General features: G+C 38.3%; 1 pseudogene; it reads right to left on the reverse strand.

Moving 5' to 3' along the window:
• Positions 1-596: 596 nt before the first annotated feature.
• On the reverse strand, positions 597-3,845 carry Kpna1-ps4 (karyopherin subunit alpha 1, pseudogene 4; annotated as a pseudogene).
• Positions 3,846-14,638: the final 10,793 nt, after the last annotated feature.

A 14,638-nucleotide genomic window follows, 5' to 3' on the forward strand; every position in this document is an offset into this window, starting at 1 on the left:
ACTTCCTCTGGTCTCCTCCAGCACTGCACACATGTGCTACCCTTAATTACATGCGGGCGAAATGTGTGTGTATGGGCGTGCGTGTATATGTGTGTATGTATATAAAATTAATAAAATTAATAATGCATTTAATTAATTACTATATAATAAATGTATTTATATTTTAGACTACTCAATGGATGTTTTCCAAGCACACAATCTAGAACCTGACATACATAGTACAGAACAAACAAATGTTTACTGAGTATTTAGTAATATTTTTAGTAAAGTTTTCAATATATTAAGGATCATGAATGAATAAGTATCTTTTAGTTGATGTATTTGTGACTATTCAGTGACTATTTAAATTAAATGTTCTATACTGTGTATTGGAAATATATCTCTTCTTCCCTCTGTCTTTTTTTTTTGAAGAATGGAATTTAATCTTTATTTACAGGACACGACAGGGTACGAAATTCCACATAGAAATAAACTCAGATGACAGCTTCACAGAGTATGTACAGTTTATAACTGCTCGAGTGTAGTTTCTTTTGTAAAAAGTGCTACAATAACAAACCACATTTAAAAAGAGTTCTTAGTAGGAACAGTAAGACAAATTTGTGAGAACACAGCATAGCATAGCACATAGCTAACAACTTTGTGCTTTGGCTGGACATTAGAAGTTAAAGGTCCCGGGAGCTCCATCCTGAACTTGGAAGGCGAAGCCTTCAGAGGTAGTTTCTGGCACCACATTTTGATCTTCCTCTTCCTCCACAGAGAAGTACTTCTCAATTAGGTTCAATGAGGCCATGTTGAGACTCGTTCTCATGGCTCTGTAGTGCTTCAATTTTATCCAAGCCTCCCCACTCTTCAATCATTATACTGAGCTTTTCTGTCTCACCTAGTTTCTCTGCAGCCTGAAAGATATTTGAAATGGCATCAAGAATAACCTGAATAATTTTGGTATCTTTTGCACTCAAGAGGTTCATCAAAGGTTCTATTATTCCACAATGAACCAGATACACAATCTGTTCAACAGTCCTGCCGCTGGTGTAGTTGGTTATAGCCCTTGCAGCTTCTTTCTGTCTTGAAGTCTGCCTTAGAGAGGACCAACGAGAAATGGGTCGAGGCCGTGATTCACCACTTGCTGTATCTGGTCCTGGTGCCCGGCGGTAATGTTCGACATTGTCCATGTGGTCTCCTTCTGAATATTAGTTTTGGGGTCTGTTAGCAGGCTGGGAAAGACTGCAAGTGCGCCTGCATCGATCACTTTCTGAGTCTGTTCATCTGTTCTGGTGACAATATTCCCTAAGGCTCTCAGTGCTGGTGTCACAATGGGCAGTTCAGTAGCTCCTAGAAGCTTCACAAGTTGGGGAACAACTCCTTTCTTCACAACCATCTCAGTGCGCTCATTCGGCCCATCAGTCAGGTAGGAAATGGTCCAGCAGGAGTTTGATTATACTTCTGGATCGTTGCGGTGTAGGAGTCGAACTAGAGTAGGAAGGATCTGCTCAACGGCATCTAAGGGGGGGGGGGTGCAGGATTCTTGTTTCGACAGAGGTTTGAAAGTGTCCAGGTAAGATTCCGTAAGTAACCACATGCCAAGGATGACAGATCAGGAACTGCAAGAAGTGCCAACAGTGGATCAATTGCACCATGTTTGATAACTAAGTCTCTGAAAACTGAGCCATCACCTGCAATGTTTCCAAGAGCCCATACAGCTTGCTCGCTCATGCGAGCATGGGGAAATGCCAAAAGAGAAATAAATGCTGGGACAGCACCTCCGTCCACCACAACTTTGGTCTGTTCAGATGTTCCAGAAGCAATGTTGGTGAGCACCCAAGCAGATTCAAACTGAATGGGACTACACTCCGTTTTGCCCAAGAAGGACACAAATTTTGGGATCAAACCAGCCCGGATGATGTTGTCTATAGGAGGCTGCTTCTCTCTAGAAAGCAGTTTCCGAGAAGCTTGAGTAGCTTGGAGCTGGCTTTCCAAATTGTTACTGTTTATGCCTTTAACGATGTCCTCAACAGACCAATTTACAGTACTCTGGTAGTTTCGGTTTTCCTGTAGTGGAGAAGTAGAGTCATCAGGGAATGAGCTGACGTTCCTCCTCTTCAGCATTTGGTCATCCTTTTTAGCTTTCCTAAGTTCCACATTAACCTCTCTTCGGCGGCGCCGCATTTCTGTACTGTCTTTCCCCTTGTTCTTGAATCTCTTAAGCCGGGCAGCTGTTGAGTTAGCGTTCTTGGTGGTGGATATGGTTGCTGCAGGAACGAGGAAGGAAAGCTGCACAGCCAGTTCATACTTCCACAAAAGTCGGTGCAGGGCTCTCAAGCTGCGGGTAGGCAGTTGTCGAAACGTCCAGTAGCCCTCAGCCCTCAGACTTTGTACCTTCCTTCTGTCTTAATTACTGTCCTATTTCTGTTAAAAGACAACATCAATCTGGTGGTTGGAATAAAAGTAGTCCCCATAGATTCATGTGGTTTAATGCTTAACGCATAGGGAATGGAATTATTAGGAAGTATGGCCTTGTTGGGGTAGGTGTGACCCTCTTGAAGGAAGTATGTCATTGTGGAAGTCGACTTTGAGGTCTCCTATTCTTGAAGGAAGCTGAGGTGGCAGTCTCCTGCTGTGTGAGGATCAACATGTAGAACTCTCAGTTTCTTCTCTATCACCACATCTACTTGCACATTGTTTTGTTTCCTGCTATGATTGATAATGAACTAAACCCATGAAACTGTAAGCCAGACCCAGTTAAATGTGTTCCTTTATAAGAATCACCATGGTTATGGTGTCTCTTCACAGCAATAAAAGCCCTAAGACATCAAGGCATCTTATAGAAGGAACATTTAATTGGGGGCTTGCTTACAGTTTCAAAGAATCAGTCCATTACCACAATGGCAGGACACATGGTAGCAGTCAGTCAAGTCAGGCAGGCAGGCAAGCAGGCAGGCAAGCAGGCAGGCAAGCAGGCAGGCAAGCAGGCCTGGAGCTCGATCAGTAGCACAGAGCTCACATCTAGTCAGAAATCTTCAGGCAGATGCAGAACAAGATTGGACCTGGCATCAACTTTTGAAACCTAAAAGTCCATGTGCAGTGACATATGTCCTCTAACAAGGACATATCTCTTAATCCTTCCCAAATAGTTCTACCTGCTGGGAACAAAATATTCAAGCATCTGAGCTATGGTCCATACTCATCCAAACCCCTGCATCCTCCTTAACTTAAAACTTTGGAGCATGTTTCCTATTTCTTTTTACTCTATGATTCAGAAGATGATAGATGTGCAAAGAAGAAAATTTATTCAAGAAACCTTCAATCAATGATTTATAAAATGCAGTCAGCTGCTCATCTGTGAACTACAGGTGTTACTGTTTCTTAGAATGTGTCAAGAAAGAACCCAAGGTTGTTATCAAAAAGATAAGTGGTCTAGTATTTAAACTCATGGCCATGAAACCAAATTTCCAGAGGGAACAGATACATCAGTTGATATATCATATAGAATGCAGGGAAATGTTTTGAGTTGGAAACAGTGTTTACTGACAAAGGCTTTCTTTAAAAGTATATAATTTTTAAAAAACTAATATACACACATATATTATCATATGTACCCAAGAATTAAAAATTACTAATATTATTTTATTATGACCATAAAGAATCAAATAAGACTGTTTTAGAAATGCAATTATTTGCATATAGATTAAAACAAAGAAAGTCACATATTCTTTCTCCTGACCATGTCCTTTAAATCCCAAGTGTTCACTTTAATAATCAAGATAAGTTTAATAGAAAGCTTGAGGTCAGAGAGCTCTGTCATTTCACCTTGAGAGCATCCCATGCCTAATCAGAGAGTACCGCATTACATAGAAAGCATTTGTGCTTGCGTTTGTAAAGACAGGAATAATGGAGGGAAATGCTCTTAGTGGTAAGATACAACTAAATGTCTGGGGTGTGGTGGTAATGGACACATATAGAGGAAAGATTTACATCATAGAGATAAGTTCTCTCATAATCAGGGAGAGATGAGTGAAAAACAAAATCCTCAGTGCAGAACATGGAAAGTTATATGAATACTTTATTGTATATTAGAAGCATGAAGTATTTTTCAAAATGATATACTTTTTTGCTTTCCTACACATACGTAGATGTTGATTAGTGTGGGTATGTGCTTACATGCATGCACATATGTATGCGCATGCATACGCATACGTACACACATGTGTACATGCACACATGCATGCACACACAAACACACACACACAAATGCATAAATACACCAGCAGAGTTTTGTTAGCTAAGTCTGCAGAGGTCTTCCATTTTTAAAACACTCCAGAGGTCTTCCAAAGCAAAATAGCAATGAAGTTGAATACAAGGGCTAAGGAAGATGAAAGAAACTGTAAAGTGACTGAAATGATTTAGTCATGAAACTTAAGAGAGAATTATACATACATACATACATACATACATACATACATACATACATACATGTAGATATATGTAGTTAAACCACATGGGTGTTATTGCTCTCCCCAAGAGTCACATATGATCTAATGAAAACCCCAGTGTCAGGCATAGGAAACCTTCCTTGAAGTTGTTAGTCAGGAGAATCCAAGAGACCCCCAAAATAATATAGACAATTGCCTTTGCCTCCAGTTACCTTGCACAGCTTAAAGCTAAGACCTCTGCTCCACATGCTGCAGACACAGGACTTGCAGTAGCGAAATTGGAACTGACCTTGCAGTACCCTCCCTGAGGACCAGCTCCTGTATTATCTGAAGGCGCTATGGTATCTGCCAGAGAGAACAGTGATCAAACATTCTAACCAACTGTAAAGCCTACCACTACACGATCCTGCCTAATCAGCTGACCCTGACAGTGTAGCTGCAGCACTTTTATTTTGTGAGTAACCAACAGCTGTTTAATTGGATTTCAGGCTTGCTGAATAGCAGATAATTCACATCTGAAACTCTAAATCTAGCCAACTCCCTATGCCCAGTAGTCAAGGACCCCAGAGGCGTACCTACTACTGCCAATTCCTTATCCCAGTGTAATTTTTATCTGTATTCTCAATGCTTATCCTTGTACCCACAGATAAGTGTAGCTCCTATCCCTCATCAACGGAAGCTCCCTTTTATGGCAGATGGAGACAATCATGGTAATCCACTATTGGTTAAAATGCAGATAAAAATGGACTATAGAGCTCTGAAACCTCAAATGACAGATCTATATTGGAACTGCAACACCTAAGCCTCAAGAAACTGGGTGGAAGGCGGGCCGGTGGAAAGATTTCAAGAGCCAGAGAAACAGGAGGACTTTTGCTGTGAGTTCCAGGCTTCTTTATAGGATAAAGTACCCATTAAACCTCAACAATACAGCCATCTAAATGCAGATGGGAGCAACCTCACAGAGTTCTACCACAGAGGAGGAGTCAGATAATCAATGGCTTCTGAGAGTGGTGAAACTGGTCTTCTCGAGGGACAAGCCTCCTTGACAAGTTATCTAATCTCAAGTGGTCAGTCTTGAACATGTATACAAAAGGGGTCATATAAATGGACTCAGTTGGCTATACATATATATCTATATATATATGAGAACACACACATGTGTGTGAGTGTAAGTAACAGTGATAATTATAAACCATGAATTAGAAAGGGCAGCATGGGGGCAATTACAGTAGAAAAGGCAGTCTGGAAATGTTTAAACACAGTAGACATGAAGTAAATTGTGAACAAACAGGAAAAACTACCAAAAGTAGCAAAAACAACTGCAGGGAAAAAAAGAAAAACCTATTTAGCCCGTACTTAGATAACTATGGAAAGAATTAACTTCAAATGTCTGACACTTGCACTCTCAATGAAAGGGTGACGGAGAGGTTTCAGTTTGTGTGCTGATTCCAGTTGTCAGTAGCTGCTGGGAATACCATATGACGGATCGCACAAGAGACCACTTGGCCTCAGAAGTAAGGTGTAGAGTAATGAGTCAATGTTTCCTGTCTCAGAAACAAATAGGGTTGTGTTTGCACTCACGAAATAGATTTTCTTCTCTGAAGATAGTCTAACTTTTATGTTTGGGAAGTGTATCAACAGAAGTAATGTCTTCATTCTACCTCTCATGTGGATGCATTTTATTTGTCCTGGCACCCAGAACAATGACACATACTACAAATGCCCAATAACTTTGTATACTTAAGTTCATGTCTTCCCATTAATACTTCATGGCAACCATAGGCTTTTACAAGCTCACATTCTATTGAGAGAATCTCATACTCTTATTTCTGTCTCCACAAATGCAGGATTGAAAAAAAAGCACCTTAATAGTAAAGATTTTTAAGTTGGACTTGGTAGAATTTTTTAATGGTTAGTTGAAAATTATTGAACAGCTTAGTAGTCTTTAGAAGGATGGTTGAAACAGTGAAAAAAGAGAAGACAGAAGAGGAGAGTGTGAGAGAGAACAAATTGAATCGAAGTCTACAAAACAAAGGAAAAGATTTTGGCAAGCCTTTGCTTTAATTTGAGAGATATAAACATGAAGTTATATTATATAAATTTATATTACTATGGTATGTGCTATAACTGAACATGAATTTATTATCCAAATATTATCACTGTATTTATTATCCAGTAGGTCTATTGCTCAACAAAATCCTTGAGTACTTAATGTTTTCCCCAACATTATTGGATTCTCTTGTCACAGAAGCTTTTGACTAACCCATTGGGTGATGCAGATCTTAGTATATCTGCTGTGGAAAACATTAACGTTCTTTTTTTCTAGAAACACAAGAAAATGGTTTACCCATGTAAAGGGTCATTTAACCTCTAACTAATGTATTTTTAAGCTCTAGGGAAGTGCTTATGACAGTCTTCTACAGGTGCTCTCTCACATACCTATTGGCTTATATTTCATGATAATGTGACAATCAGATTGTATTTGTATACATGATTAACTTGAGTCTTACTGTGTTATAATGTTGGATGGGATTTAATCACATTCTACAAGCTGTAAACTGTGGTTTGTTTGGCTATAAGGATTTCTTTTCACTCCTTGTCTCTTTTGTTCATGCTTACATTGTTTTATACATATTAGTAATAAAATTGAATTACTGAAAAACACCATGATCATACTTTCCAAGGGCAGAAATTTAAAAGATAGTTAAAAAAGGTCAGTATTTCAAGCAGAAAATGTTGATGCCATATAAATCCTCAGTGATGATCTCCATTAATCTAGACTATTTTGGGCTCTGGTTTTAAGTATTTCTCAGGGAGATACAGTTGTATACCTAGTAAGTTCTTTCTATCAAGCAAGAGGTTCACTTTTCTGTATGGCACTCGACTACTCTGTGAAGCAGGCCAGGAGAAACATGTTTCTAACAGGACATGCACAGGCAGCTCATCACTGTCCGTTTTCAAGGAGAATGGGTCTGCTCTCAAAGTCCTGCTTAAATGTGAGGGATAGCAGCAGAGGAATCAGAAAAGCACTTAAGGAGGAGAGCTGTGGCATCTCTTACTTACCAGGGACCAGAATTCCAAACATTATTTCTAGGTCAGTTAGAAATGAGAGCCCTGGAAACAAATAAATACAAATATCCAAATCATATTATAATCATTAAACAGATATTAAACAAGTCAAATAGTAAATCTGGATCACCAAAGGATCTGAGACTTACACACAAAATATTAGTGGAACAGGGAGGTTTCAAGAGATTTAAAACTGTCCCTGGATTAGTGATTTGGAAAATTGCCTCTTCCCAGAAGTCATGAAGACAACAGTGCATGGTATCATTTCCATTTTGGACCACAAATCACTCATAATCACAATAGACTGCTAAGACAAACGCTGAGCTTCTTCCCAACTGTTAATTCACATGGGAAAGTGAAGAGTCGTAGAGACTTTAAAGGTATGAATTATGTGGCACAGGAAGTTGGTTAACCTCTATTGGTACCATTGGTTAATTAGAAGACAAAATGCTTCCACTCTATCTTTCTTAGGGTTATACATTGGAAAACTATAAATGTGTGCTAACATTCTGATGAATTGCCCTGAATTGCCTCCTTCATTAATACAACTAGGTTTAGCTTTAATTCAGCTTCATTTTAGATATTGCCAAGTCATTTCTCCTTTAGGTTAGAAATCCTGTCAGAACTCAAGAGAAATTCAGTCTGCCCTCAGTGACAATTTCTATCTCTTCTTCCTAAACACTTGTAGATAGACCTTGCTTTTCTCCTGTCCTGCAGATCCATCAACTGATAGAAAAGTGCTAGGATTAGAACAAACTGCTAGCACTAAATCATAATTATTACCAAAAAAAAAATACCCCACAAAACAAATTGGTATAACATAGGAAGTAACACATATTTGTGTAGAGAGACATCAGGTGCCCCTTGCATTCCAGATGATCCCAGTTTGTCTCTATTCTTTCAGTACCTTAGGATGCCACCATTCCTTATGTGTCTCATGATATCTGACTGTGAACACACAGGATGCCATTCCTTAAGCTCAACCCCATTTTTAGACCCTTGTTTGTCATTCCTATTTAATGAGGGTCATCAGCAAATATCCTAACACTATGTAAGTGAAAATTTAAATTTAAATGTCGGGTGGATCTGGGAGGAGTTGGGGGGGGGCAGTCTAACATCAGACTATATTGTATGAAAAAATTCTCTTTTCAATGAGGAATTAAAAGGTGTAAGAGTACATTTGTATATCATAAATGAGCCTATAGTAAGTACATGATAAAAAACCGGGGTGTAAGAAAGCTATTATTTAAGGATGCAGCTACTTGTGTAGCCCCAAACAAAGCAGAGCCAGAGAATCGAGGCAGGGCACACGTCCTCGTGTTTATATGCCTAGGAGAAGAACTATTCAAAGTCTCTGCTGCTCTCTCATGCACACATACTTAGAGCAAGACCTTTCTTCAATGATCTACATGAGGCGTAAGGACCATTAGCTAAATGTAAAAAAAGCTCTCCCATTTGTGAACTACCATTATTTTCTAGAAGACGCCCATAGAATCAGTGTTTTCATTTCTTATCTGTATTCACTTTATTTTTAAGACCCCTGTTTCCCTTTGTCTTTCTGAACACATCCACGAGATGAAGGCTCCCATATATCTGTCTGAAGATCTTCCCTTATCCCCAAGTAAACTCAGTATTTCTGCATCTCCCCCCTTTGGCAACTAGGCTGATAGAGGATAAACTTTTAGACCCTGTTTCATCACTTGTTAACTTAGGAAGAACTTTTTGTCTTTCTGGTTTCCATTCTATCCTGCTAATCACAGAAACATAAAAGGCCAGTGTCCTCGTAGGATTGTATCTGTTCCGTACCTCCTTTCTGTGAGTGTTGCTCGTGTGTGTTGCTCTGAACATATTTGCCTGTTTATTTGTTGATTTGATAGTACTTACATGAGCAAAAGAAGGATGGTTTCATTTAAAATCCTCCATTAAAAATTAACATTACTTAAATGGAATGTAATTTTTAAGGAAGGAAGCAAATATAATATTACAGTTTCAAATATGTCAGTAATACAGTTTTTATGTTTTATTTCTTTTATATGTGTGGGTTGTTTTACCTGTATGTATGTTTATTCACCATGTAAATCCCTGATATATGTAGAGGCCAAAAGAGGTTGTCATATTGTTTGGAACTGGATTTACAGAAGATTGTGAGCAGTCATATAGTATTGGGAGTTGAACCTGGGACTTCTGGAAGAACAGCTAGTCCTTTTGACCATGAGTCACCTCTCCAGTCATGTATTAAATTTTGTCAGGTATTCAGTTGACAACCTAAGGTAACTTCTCTCACATTTTAATTTCATCATATTGTATAATATTTATCACCAGATTGTATCCATCAAACTCATTTTATTTTTAACAGAAACATTGACTTGTGCTAACAGGTTTATTTATCATTGGATAGAACATTTACATGAGTGTTTCATGTAGGTTGATGTCTATATGTAGGTGAGGAGTGGCACAAGTTAGGTCACGGTCATGATTGGACAATAAAAAATAAGGTGGGGACAAAGCTTTTGTAAGGTGGGCGCGAAGGAGAAGGGAGGAAAATCAAGATGGAGATGGAGAAAGATGACCCAGATCCAGGTGGTCTTGAATTGTTAAAATACTTGGAATAGATTTCTGAAGGCAAATTTATCTTATCTAGGTGGGTGGTTTATATCCTTATCAATTAGGAGTTCATTCTGAGAATGTATTGTGGATTGAGAATTTAGCGTATAAATCTGATTGATAAATTAGTTTATTAAGTCATGATTTCACTGGGTTTTTGGGAGTGTGAACAGAGTCCATGGCAGGGAGCCCTGATAGATCAGCCCATGCTAGAATTTTAGAGCCCTGATTTTACCGGGTAGCTGGAACCAGAGTTCGAGGCTAGCAGAGAGCCGCCGGGAGAGATACTAATTAGAGATAAATTATGGTTAGTTCCATTTGGCTCCACATGTACTGGAACTAACTCCAGGGACCAGAGTAGCAAGGTGCCATGTCGGAATGGCCCGCCTGGGTCAGAGAGGACTTGGGGGCAGTGTGGAGCCATTTAGATAAATTAGAGCTAGTTCCTATGGCCCGACAGAGCTGGAACTAGCAAGAGAGGGATTGCCTGGGTCAGAAAGAGCCTGGGAGAGAAGCGTGGAGTGGTAAGAACAGAACCTGTCGCGCCGCCTTTTTTTTTTTTAACTGCAACAGTTTCAGACAGTTTCTAGCTGACTATGGTGCCTCTTTACAAGCAATCACAGTCACTGGGGTTCTGTTAATATATGGGGGCATAAAGAACTATTCAACATTGTTTCACTTGGGGTAATTTTTTTCCTAAATAGTATTCATCTCACGCCTGATGGTTGGGCATGTTCTGACTGCGGTGTAAATGCTGTCAGTGATAGGTCATGATACATGCTTTCAGCAGACTTTGCAGTTCCTCTTAGAAGAGTGAGTTTGTGCTTTTGCGTATCTCACAGTGTTTATAAATAGTTATGGTTTGAGATATTTCCAGAACTCCTCTTAGAAGAGCCAGTTTGTGCCTTTGCATACCTCAGAATGCCTATGGATATTTGTGATTTGAGATATTTCCAAGGTAGCAGAATGATTGGTTTAATAACTTAATTATATAATGTGGATGAATACCGTGGCTCAGAAACTCCTTTAAAAAGGTATAATCACGGGGCTGGGGATTTAGCTCAGTGGTAGAGCGCTTACCTAGGAAGCGCAAGGCCCTGGGTTCGGTCCCCAGCTCCAAAAAAAAGAACCAAAAAAAAAAAAGGTATAATCACTAAGGCTTTTCATTATTAAATAATGAACACTGACATCCTCTAAATTAGTTAACTCACAAAACACTTTTCCTCTGAATATTTTACTTACCTTCGGTTATAATATTTTAAGAGGCCAGAACCTACCTAAAGCTTCTAAGTCAAGTATCCACTTTCTTTTCATTTGACCTCTGAGTATTAAAAAAGGCTTTAACAACTCTCCTAAGAGATGCTGGTTTTTTGCTCACAAATGAGGTTCCAATAAGGCACACTGCTCTTGTCTCCCCAAGATAGTAATTATCGAACAGTTATCTAAACCTGTCATCACTCTTAGCCCATATAATATTAGACATCTAGGAGGTTTGGATATATAGAATGGCAATCTAAGACTCTGTCACTTGGCAATCTTTTCTGATGCATACTAATTGCTAAAACATTCTAGGAAAGACTTGCCTTTGCTCTTCCTTGGATTCCTTTAGCCTGTAGTTATGCTAAATCAATAAACTAATAATAAAAACCTCCTCAGCATTCCTTCTTCCTTTTCATGTCTTGAATGCTTTCATTTTTATAGAAGGCTAGTAGCAGGCTCACTAAGTTCATGCTGACCTTAGTACTATAAAAAAACCTGTGCTTCTAAATCAAATACCTGCTAGCCTTTATGGATTTATACTACTAGTAAGCTTTCTATAGCATTCATAACTATGACAAGGCACCATCATCAACACTGGAAATATTTTGGAGAAATAAGAACCATACATATGAGAATGCTCCTCTGTCTATATTCCTAGACCTGAAAAATGTTAGCAATTTTCCTTCTTGATTAGTTATGCATTTATCTAAATTTGTGTTGTACAATTTAACTCCATTCGTTATCTATCTTTATTTCTCCATCTATCCATACATATACTACCCATACGTCTGTGTATACTTACACAACATTAAATGAATAGTCAGCTAAACTGTGGAGGAAAGATGGTCACTGTATCAGTTTTAGTCTTTACTTGAATTTATGCACCTTGCTTTGGTCATAGTAAAATTTGTTCATATAATGTCCATAGTTCATTCCAGGTTTTAAATCTTTACATTTTATCCTTCCCAACTAATATACATGATTTTTATCAGTGTTAAAGCAAAGTTACAAGTACTCATTTAAATATCCAAACTTAAATACTTCTACTCTTTTTTTTTGCAGTTTTTGTGGTTTTATTTGAACACAAAACAGGCACACAAGCCATCTATTCATTCTCTTCGCTGCGTAGCCTGGCGTTGGGATTGGTGACTCTGATGGCCAGCTGTGCTGCTCTTTCTACGATGGCTAATACTTCTACTCTTAAGAGAGACTCTCTTTTGACTTAGTAAGGAATATTAGTTGATACAGCAACTTATATATGATATACCCATATAATATTTAAGTCACATACTTTTCCTTTCATAATTATCTTAATTTTTAAAATATTGATTCTGAAGGTATAGGGAAATTTAATTTTGGCCATCTTGACTTCTTCCCTTCCATTGAAGAGGTTTCCTTTTCCTTCATCATTAAATATCTCTTTCATCCTCATAATAATCCCCAGAGGGACATATTAGAATGATTTGAGTTTCTTATCCAAGGAGTATACATTACAGAGACAGAAATAAATTTCCCTTCATTTGGTTAGGCTATAATACTCACATACTCTGGATTCAGAGGTTACATTCAATCATTCCACACTATATTATGGAAGCATTAATGTGTCAGAGTTCTGCACATCTGGTACTCTCTGTAACATGTGCTGATGCTCAGGAAGAACCTAATCCCTGATACCATTTAATTCAAGGGTAACAATTTGTGTAATTTATCACCTAAATGCTCATCTTTGGTCCAGCAGATCTTTTCTGTTTCAATTTCATTCTTACTTATGCAGAAACAAACTGGCTTGAGCATCACAATGGGAGAAATATATCACCATGAGTCTAAAATCAGTCTAGAGTTAATTAATCATCATGTCTTCTCTCATAATTCTGGTTGGAGATGTATACTTAGAAAACAAAGATTTCTTTTGGATCATTCTCTTCCATGTACAATTTTGTCTTATGAGGCAGATAAAACAATTTCATGCTCTAGAACTCAGCTGTGCTTATTTCTGTGTGAATTCCATCCCCTCTTATGGGTCTGTAAAATTATCATAGTTTTATAAGATCTGAATTTTCTGATTGGAAATACACTTAATTTGCTCCATGTACTATCAGTCATTGGTGACATCATACAGAACTCATACTTATCCTGGCTTTTCTCTGTCATTGCTTTTCCTGAATTATTTTCCCCACATTCCATAAAACCCACTGCTTCACTAGAGCAATAGAGACAAGTAATCACGTAGCCCCGAGTTACTGCACTATGGTGAGGCACTGTCTGTTCTCAAATACAACAGCAGTTGCTGGACCCATCACTCTGAGTGAGCCTGAGACATGGCTCTTTATTCACTCTTGACATTAACTGAAGGAAAATCCAAGTAAAAAAACTGTCTTAATCGGTCCTTGTCAAGGAGTGTTACAGTCACCAAACTCCTCTTATTGAGTCTTGTTACTAGTCTTCTTGAGAAAACTCAGGGAGACTTTGAACTGTATCCACATCTGACACATAAGTCCCAGAGTGATTTCAAAAGAAAGTCTGATGTTACAGGGACTCCAATCCTGAATCAAAGGGCACCAAATCCTATCTTTTTAACAGTAAAGTGATTTCCTTCCATGCAGCTAAGTACATCAACTGCTTCATCCTACTTTAAAACTCATTTAAAATTTCTATTTAATATCTGCTAAAGCAAGCGTCAAAGACTAGAGGTTCTAGAATTTGAGCAAGAGTTCCCATATGGGACTCTCTATGCTCACAAAGATTTATGCAGCCCCAAGATTAGGGTAAGTACTTGATGAAGAATGGATGACAAGAGTATTTTCTGAAAGTGATTTCTACAACAGTGTCAAAGATTAATATCACATTAGAACTGTAAGTGTGATGGAACAATTTTAAGTCAGTGAGAACAGCCAGAAAATTTAAGAATGTTATAATCAGATACATTCCAGCTACAGGTAGTTGGGGAATATTTTTAGTATTTTTAGAAATGTGGTTTTTCAATCTGTAAAACAGCAGTGCATGATATTATCTTATAATGCTCTAAGTGTCCCATTACACTGTGTTCTGTATGACACCTCCCAAATGGCTTATTCTCAAATGCTTTAGTTATTTCAATTTCATCATCATCACTATCAGTCTCTTCTAGACTGGGGGCCAGCAAACTATACCAGCAACTGAGTCTCAATTAAAACCAACTTTAAAAATAAAATCGTATTGGACTACAGTCACATCCAATAGTTTGCATATTGTGTGTGTGTTTCCTTGCAATAGCAGCAAAATAGCTACTATGGGGA

The sequence above is a fragment of the Rattus norvegicus genome, chromosome 18 (genome assembly GCF_021556685.1).
Source record: "Rattus norvegicus strain SHRSP/BbbUtx chromosome 18, alternate assembly SHRSP_T2T, whole genome shotgun sequence".
Taxonomy (NCBI): Eukaryota; Metazoa; Chordata; class Mammalia; order Rodentia; family Muridae; genus Rattus; species Rattus norvegicus.